At 50.9% G+C, this 7047-nt stretch overlaps 1 pseudogene; it reads right to left on the bottom strand.

Moving 5' to 3' along the window:
• Nucleotides 1-5604: 5604 nt before the first annotated feature.
• Nucleotides 5605-5670, bottom strand: LOC138527659 (U6 spliceosomal RNA; annotated as a pseudogene).
• Between the last annotated feature and the right edge of the window lie 1377 nt (nt 5671-7047).

Here is a 7047-nt window from a genome sequence, read left to right as displayed (position 1 = left end):
TTGTATTTTCACTGTATTGCAACTAACCAACGATCAACGATCTTTCGTAAATAAGCCTGCCCTTCCGTCCACGTTACCAAAATTGGACAAGGGGATTTAAGAATGACCCGTGTTTCCAATCTGTTTGGATCCCTTCTGGTGTACTAGAGGTGTGGGGCTGATTGATGGTTTAGAAACAGATATTCATGCCTGGACCACTGGTGCCCCGGAAGTTGATTGGCCACATAGCCAAAACTAAAAATTAGCTTTAATAAATAAAAGGGAATAAATAACTTGCTGTGTGTAAAATTGGCTTCATGACATCACTCTGCTTCTTGCATGAAGTTGAACAGCTAGACCGTTATGCGTCTTTCAATATTGTGGTACATTCTCACGCATCGTTCCTTCACCATTCCACAAGAAAGAAAAGAACAGAGCTCTAGATGTGTGTGTGTTTGTCCACATTCTTCTACGAGTCTGTCTCCAGTCGTTTATTTGTATCCTGCGTTGCCTTGATCAATAATATGCAAGTGGTGCCTTGTCTTTATTAAAATGAGATCCATGTTTTCTTTCATACTTCATCTAGAGCTGTTACTCCAATCTTTCCTGTACTCAGTCCCCTACCGTGCCTAGCTGTTAAATAAAGCAGCTCCCAGTAGTGTCTAAATGATTGGCTGCGAGTATTCTCATTGTTTGGACCAGCTAGTTGATGAATTGCCCCTTGCTGCAGCTAGTGTGATCATGATTATTTATAATGAAATGTTCCACTAGGGGTGCTGTTTTAATGGGATTCTTTATAAACCTACTACGTTCAATAATCGCCGTTTTCACTTTGCGGGTGCTTTTAGCTCGATAGAAGTTAGTATAAATACCACGTTAGTTGGCATGCCGGCGTATTTGTAGCACCTGAGGCGCCCACTCACGCTGGCTCTTGCCTAAGGTTTGATTGACCTCCATTGGGTGCTATAATTAAGGGGGGCGAAATCCCTGTTTGGATACTGTGCTGCATGGCATCTACATGCCAAACGCATGCATGACTGCACGTCCCATTACCGACGACCTGCATCACATACCATTTGGATCGGGGTTGTCCTCTGGCTCAATGACTGCAAAGTCCCTGAGAACCTGCAAGCAAACGGTGAAAACCTTAGAGACTGGACTTGTATGGACTCACTGTGGGCGTGTTCGCCACTGAACCTCGAATATTGAAATGTCGGCAAGCCATTGCAAGCAGTGGGCCAGCAGAGGGCCTTAACCACTGTTACAAGGACTGCTGTTTCTCTGCCAACATGCTGCCTCGTTCCGCCAAGGTGAACCACTTTTGTGATTGATTTTGGCATATTATATCTATAATGGCATACCGGCCCTGGGGGAAGAGGGATGTACGAGGTGTCATCATCTCTTACCCTCGTCTTCACCTCGCGCTGATAACTCGGAGGATCGTACCAGGGCTATAGCGCCTCATTAGTTTCCAGCATTATACAAGGCTTCTTGGAACTTAGCCCCTATAGAGTTCTGGGGGAGCTATTCTCAGCCGCTTCGCAGGAGGGGAGAGCCTTTTATGTGTACGTTTGCCCCATGTCTGCCATGGATTTTACAGCATTTGGAGCTTTTGATTATCGCGTTTTACTAAAGTATGCGGTGGAACCTTTCTAGGAATACATGGTTATATATGTTTTTTTAATAATCTGCAATTATTTAGAGTGTATATATGTGCAGTGCGAGACAGGCCGCCTGCTTCTAGAGAGTATAGCTCTCTAGCATAGGCTGAGTAGTGTGGGTTCCCCCCCTGCTCTTTACCCTGTTATACTGTGCCCTGCCCCATGAATGATAACGCGACAGCTTTGTTTGCGTGGAAAAATTAAAATGGCCGTAGGCCTTTATTATATACAAACAAATGGCACTGTACACTGGTTATGACAGCTGTACTTTTTTGGGCACCTCGTGTCCAGGGGTTGGGATGCCCCCCTTCCTTTAGCCTCCCTTTCGATGTCCTGTGGCATCCTTTCCTGGACACGTGCCGCCGCCTACGACTTTTTCTTCTACCGTGTACCGTGAAAGAGTACTCGGCGTTCCTGTTCCGGTTTTCCTCTTTCCTTTCTTGTAGGGCGGGTTGGGTGGAAAACGAATCCTTTACCGCTTTAACCAGGCCCTGGGAGCTTACCCGAGTGAGGTGAGCTCCTAACCTGGTTGTGTCTTGTTCCTGCTTCTCTGGGGTATTTGTACCCCTTCCACCTTTTGTTGTGCTGATTTTATGCCGCCGGTGCTCCTTCCTGTCCTCCCACCCCCCTGTTACTTTTCCCACCTTGCTTCTGTCTCCTTGTGTTCCTTTGGGTCCCGCCGCGGGTGGGGGCGCCGCTCTGGCTGCCCCTCCCTTTTTCTTTTCCTGCCTGTTGGGATCCCCCCACCCTGCGCCTAACCCCCCAGGCCCTCCATCGTGCCGCACTTCGTGCAGCACGGGGCCTGGGGCATAGGCTGAGTAGTGTGGGTTCCCCCCCTGCTCTTTACCCTGTTATACTGTGCCCTGCCCCATGAATGATAACGCGACAGCTTTGTTTGCGTGGAAAAATTAAAATGGCCGTAGGCCTTTATTATATACAAACAAATGGCACTGTACACTGGTTATGACAGCTGTACAGTAATTAACACTTTTTTGGGCACCTCGTGTCCAGGGGTTGGGATGCCCCCCTTCCTTTAGCCTCCCTTTCGATGTCCTGTGGCATCCTTTCCTGGACACGTGCCGCCACACCTGAGGGGTTGCTTGTCTAAACCGCTCAGGTCCCCCCAAAACAGTGATCTTGCCCAGCCCCTCATTGTATTCCTTAACCGTGTGCTATCTGTTGGGTCCGTCACCCCGGCCACCTTTGTGGTATATGCGGCCGCAGACAAATGTGCTGCTGCCCATCTTTTCCTTTTACCCTGGGCCAACGCTTTTTTAACAGCAAACGCCCCTGTTGGCCATTGACATTTTACCTACGTCTTGTCCTGTTTCCGCTATCACCCCTTTACCTGCTTTTTGTACTGCTTACCCGTTTTGTACGTTCCTGTCCTGATTCTCCTTGGCTCGCCCTGGTTCCTTTGGTTTTACCTATTTCTCGGACCTCTTTGTTGCTATTTCCGCTTCTCCTCCCGTGGCACCCATGCCTTTTTCGGGTGTGGGTGTTAATTTCTTGCCATACACCTGGCCATCTTTACCTTTCCCAGCCAAACTTATGGCTAACCCGTTCCTTATTTCCTGTGCTCATTCGTGGAACCCATGCCTTTCCCGGTATGGGCGTTATTTTCCTGCCAACCCGTGGCCATATTTTCCTTTTCCGGTCGGCCTTGTGGCTGACCTTTTCATTATTTCCGATGTTTCTCCGGGGAACCCATGCCTTTCCCGGTATGGGCGTTATTTTCCTGCCAACCTGTGGCCATATTTTCCTTTTCCAGTCGGCCTTGTGGCTGACCTTTTCATTATTTCCGATGTTTCTCCGGGGAACCCATTCCTTTCCCGGTATGGGCGTTATTTTCCTGCCAACCCGTGGCCATATTTTCCTTTTCCAGTCAGCCTTGTGGCTAACCTTTTCATCATTTCTGATGTTTCTCCGGGGAACCCATTCCTTTCTCAGTATGGGCGTTATTTTCCTGCCATACATGTGGCCATCTTTTTCCTTTTTCCAGTCAGCCTTATTGGCTAACCTCTTAATTATTTCCGGAGCTTATTCGTGGAACCCATGCCTTTCCCCGGTGTGGGTGTTATTTTCCTGCCCTCTACGCGGCCATATTCTCCTTTTCCCGATGCTTTATTCGTGTAAGCTTAATGGACACTTTGGCATTTCCCCTTTCCTGCCCTTCCTCTTGTGCTCCATTCTCCCAGCTATGCTTTTCACGCTATCTCCCCTGCCACCCCTTTTGCACCGTTGGTGGTCTGTTACTTTGCTACTCTGCCGTCCTCTTTGTTTCCCCTATTGACTGCCCCACAGGTTCTGTTCCCCTGACCTCAAATGATTCCTTGTCGTTATTATCATGTCCTGATGTTTGTACCTGTCTTTGCTTCTATCATTATTTTCCCATCATGCCCAAATGCTTTGTCTCCTTTAAGACTTTCTGTTGGTATGTTACAAGTGACACCCCGTCATCTGTGTATTACTGCAATATAACAATGTACCATCTTTGGAAATCCGCCCTCCCCTTATAACAGGGGTCCTTGCTACTGGTGCCCTTTTAATGATCCTTTTTCATCCTCCTACATGTCCTCTACCTTACAGTCAGGTAGACTGGTCAGGTAACACCCGTTCCCTGGTAACTCGACCCTGGCGTACTTCCTTGTGCCACCCTCTGTCGTATGGGAAACCCGTTGCCCACTGGTCCAGGCCCCCCTTTTCTGTTCGTTATTGCTCACTACTCCCTTCCTATTCACTCATGCCTTTAAATGGCCCCCCTCTTTACCTTTGCTACTTTTCGTCTCTGAAGACGTTACCCCTTGCCTCTTGCTTCTTAACCTTCCCTCCACGGGTTCTGGGCGACTTACCCTGAGCCGTGCTGCATGCTTTTAACCTTTTTACCAATTTTCCCCCAACTCTGTTCTCTCTTTTCACCGTACCTTTCCTTTGCCTCCTCCACGGCGCCTCCGGCTGCTCCTGTGCCCCTCTTGGGTCTTCTCTCCGCCTCTTTTGGCCTTGTGGTATTCCTCCTTGCTGCTGCTGGACTCCCTTAGCAGCAAAGGCGACCTTGCCCTTGCCTTTTCATCCTTCTTTATTACATCCAGCACCCCTTGTGCTCCATGCTCCAAGGTTCTGGGCGACTTACCCTGAGCCGTGCTGCATGCCTTTCACCTTTTTAGCATTTTTTCCCCAACTCTGTTATCCCTTTTCACCGTATCTTTCCTTTGCCTCCTCTACGGTGCCTCCGGCTGCTCCTGTGCCCCTCTTGGGTCTTCTCTCGACCTCCTTTGGCCTTGTGGTATTCCTCTTCGCTGCAGCTGGCCTCCTCTAGCAGCAAAGGCGACCTTGCCCTTGCCTTTTCATCCTTATTCATTCCATCAAGCCCCCATTGTGCTCCATGCTCCCCGGTTCTGGGCGACTTACCCTGAGCCGTGCTGCATGTCTTTAACCTTTTCACCATTTTTTCCCCAACTCTGTTATCCCTTTTAACAATACCTTTCCTTTGACTCCTCAACGGCGCCTCCGGCTGCTCCTGTGCCCCTCTTGGGTCTAGCATGTTCTTCTCTGGCTTCTGCGACTCTTCCGCCACTTCTCTTGCCCTCTTCTGTCCTTGGGGTACCGCGGCTTCCTCGTCGCTGTTCGTGGAATCCTCTAGCAGCAGGGGCGACATTGCCCTAGCCCTTTCTTCCTTTTGCATCACATCCAGCACCCCTTTGGCCCCCTGGTCTTTTTCTGCCTTTTTGGCCCATGCGCTGAATTCTTGCGTTCTTCTTGTTCTTTCTTCCGTCATTCCCGACTTTTGCCTCTTCTGGCTTTCCTGTAGACTTGCCTTTGCTCGCCTTGTTCCTCCTGTATTGTTACACCGGGCCCCTGTCTGGCTTCCCGTGTTGCCTGTTCCGACCGTTGTTCTAATTTGGCACGTACTGCCTCTTTAATGCTTACTGCTGACTGTATTTACTGCTTGTGCCACGGGTGATTTTAGAATATGGAATGCTTCACGAATTTGTGTGTCGTCCTTGCGCAGGGGCCATGCTAATCTTCTCGGCGTGCCTTTCCTTTCTTCAGGTGCTTAATTGTCTCCTGGGCGGACGCTGCCCTCACCAGCTTGATCTCCTACATGCGGGCTTCCCCAGCAAACCCCATACTGATTGTCGGATCCACCGTGCCTGATGCGGCCCGTGATAACACCCTTGGCACAGAAAGGAGAAAAACACGCAGGGCAAAACAGGGGCAGCCTCATCAACTCGGTCCCTAATATTTACCTCCCTTCGTTAACTTTCCTTATTTTACTACATGCGCATGGCTACCAAAAACACCCTTGACTCCCACTTACGGCCAGAGGGGGCTACCACTCCCATCCTCACTCCTAAGCACTCCAGAAGCCCCTTTCCCACGACAGTTTTAAACAATTGCTAGTCACTGGTGCGCCCATGGTGCCGTGGTCGCAAAAAGGGGGGGCCTGCCATCCAAGCAACATTTCCCTCAAATTACCTGCATAGCGGCCATAAACCGCCGTGGCCGCCAGAGGGGCATGCCATCACAGAAACTGTGTCATAAAATGTATGCATATCGCTGCGCCACATGCAACACCATTCTTAAACCTCCCCCACCCCCCAGGCCCTCCATCGTGCCGTACTTTGTACTGCACGGGGCCTGGGGCATTGCTAGTTGGCTCCCTCTCGGAGCTGTGAACTGACCTGACGCTGGCCCCCCCCACCGCCCATGCTCCTGGTCTGCTCCGTGTCGTCCTGCTTCCAATTTGTGCACTGAACGCTGTCAATTCAGTGACTGGCCTGTTTTAGGTTCTCGTGGCAGCATTCGATCCTTGCCAGCTGCTGCCTCCGTGCGAAGCTGAGGGTAAAACGGACTGGTGGATCTGCTTTGCCTGTCCTTGCCTCCGGTGGACGCTGTGGGTTGTCCGTGTGCCTTTTTCCTGCACACCGTCTTTACTGCAATGACGAACTGTGGCAAGGCTGGAGGGGTTGGGACGATGTCCGTCCCTTCTGTTTGTCCTCTACGTCAGGCGCGCTGTTCGAATTGTGGAGCCTGCGGTATTTCTCCTCCTGAGATTCCTCTGCTGACGGTGGCGGGCAATGTTCTGCGGCCGGAGGGCTGCGCCGAACTCGGCCCTGGTTGGTTCTTGGGTAATTGGTGCTGGTGGCTCGCCACAAGCCCGGCCGTCGCTCGCGGCACTCTATTCTTTTTCTGGCCAATCGGCCGACGCGACAACTTCTGAGGCACCCGATCACTGCTGCCAGTATTTCGCTGCAGCCCGTTTTCCCTGCCCCGAAGCCCCAAAGCATTCCCAGCGCATGCTCCAACTGCTGGACCGGGCTCCTTACCGACCGCCCTTTCATGGCTGCTGCGAAGTTCCCCCTCTCTGGAACCCGCGCCACAACTGGAAAACTTCTTCCTCTCGGTC

This window comes from Ambystoma mexicanum, chromosome 14 (assembly GCF_040938575.1).
Source record: "Ambystoma mexicanum isolate Mex_15411 chromosome 14, UKY_AmexF1_1, whole genome shotgun sequence".
Lineage (NCBI taxonomy): Eukaryota > Metazoa > Chordata > Amphibia > Caudata > Ambystomatidae > Ambystoma > Ambystoma mexicanum.
The sequence above is the reverse complement of the archived record's forward strand: the minus strand, read 5'-3'. Positions and strand labels throughout refer to the sequence as shown.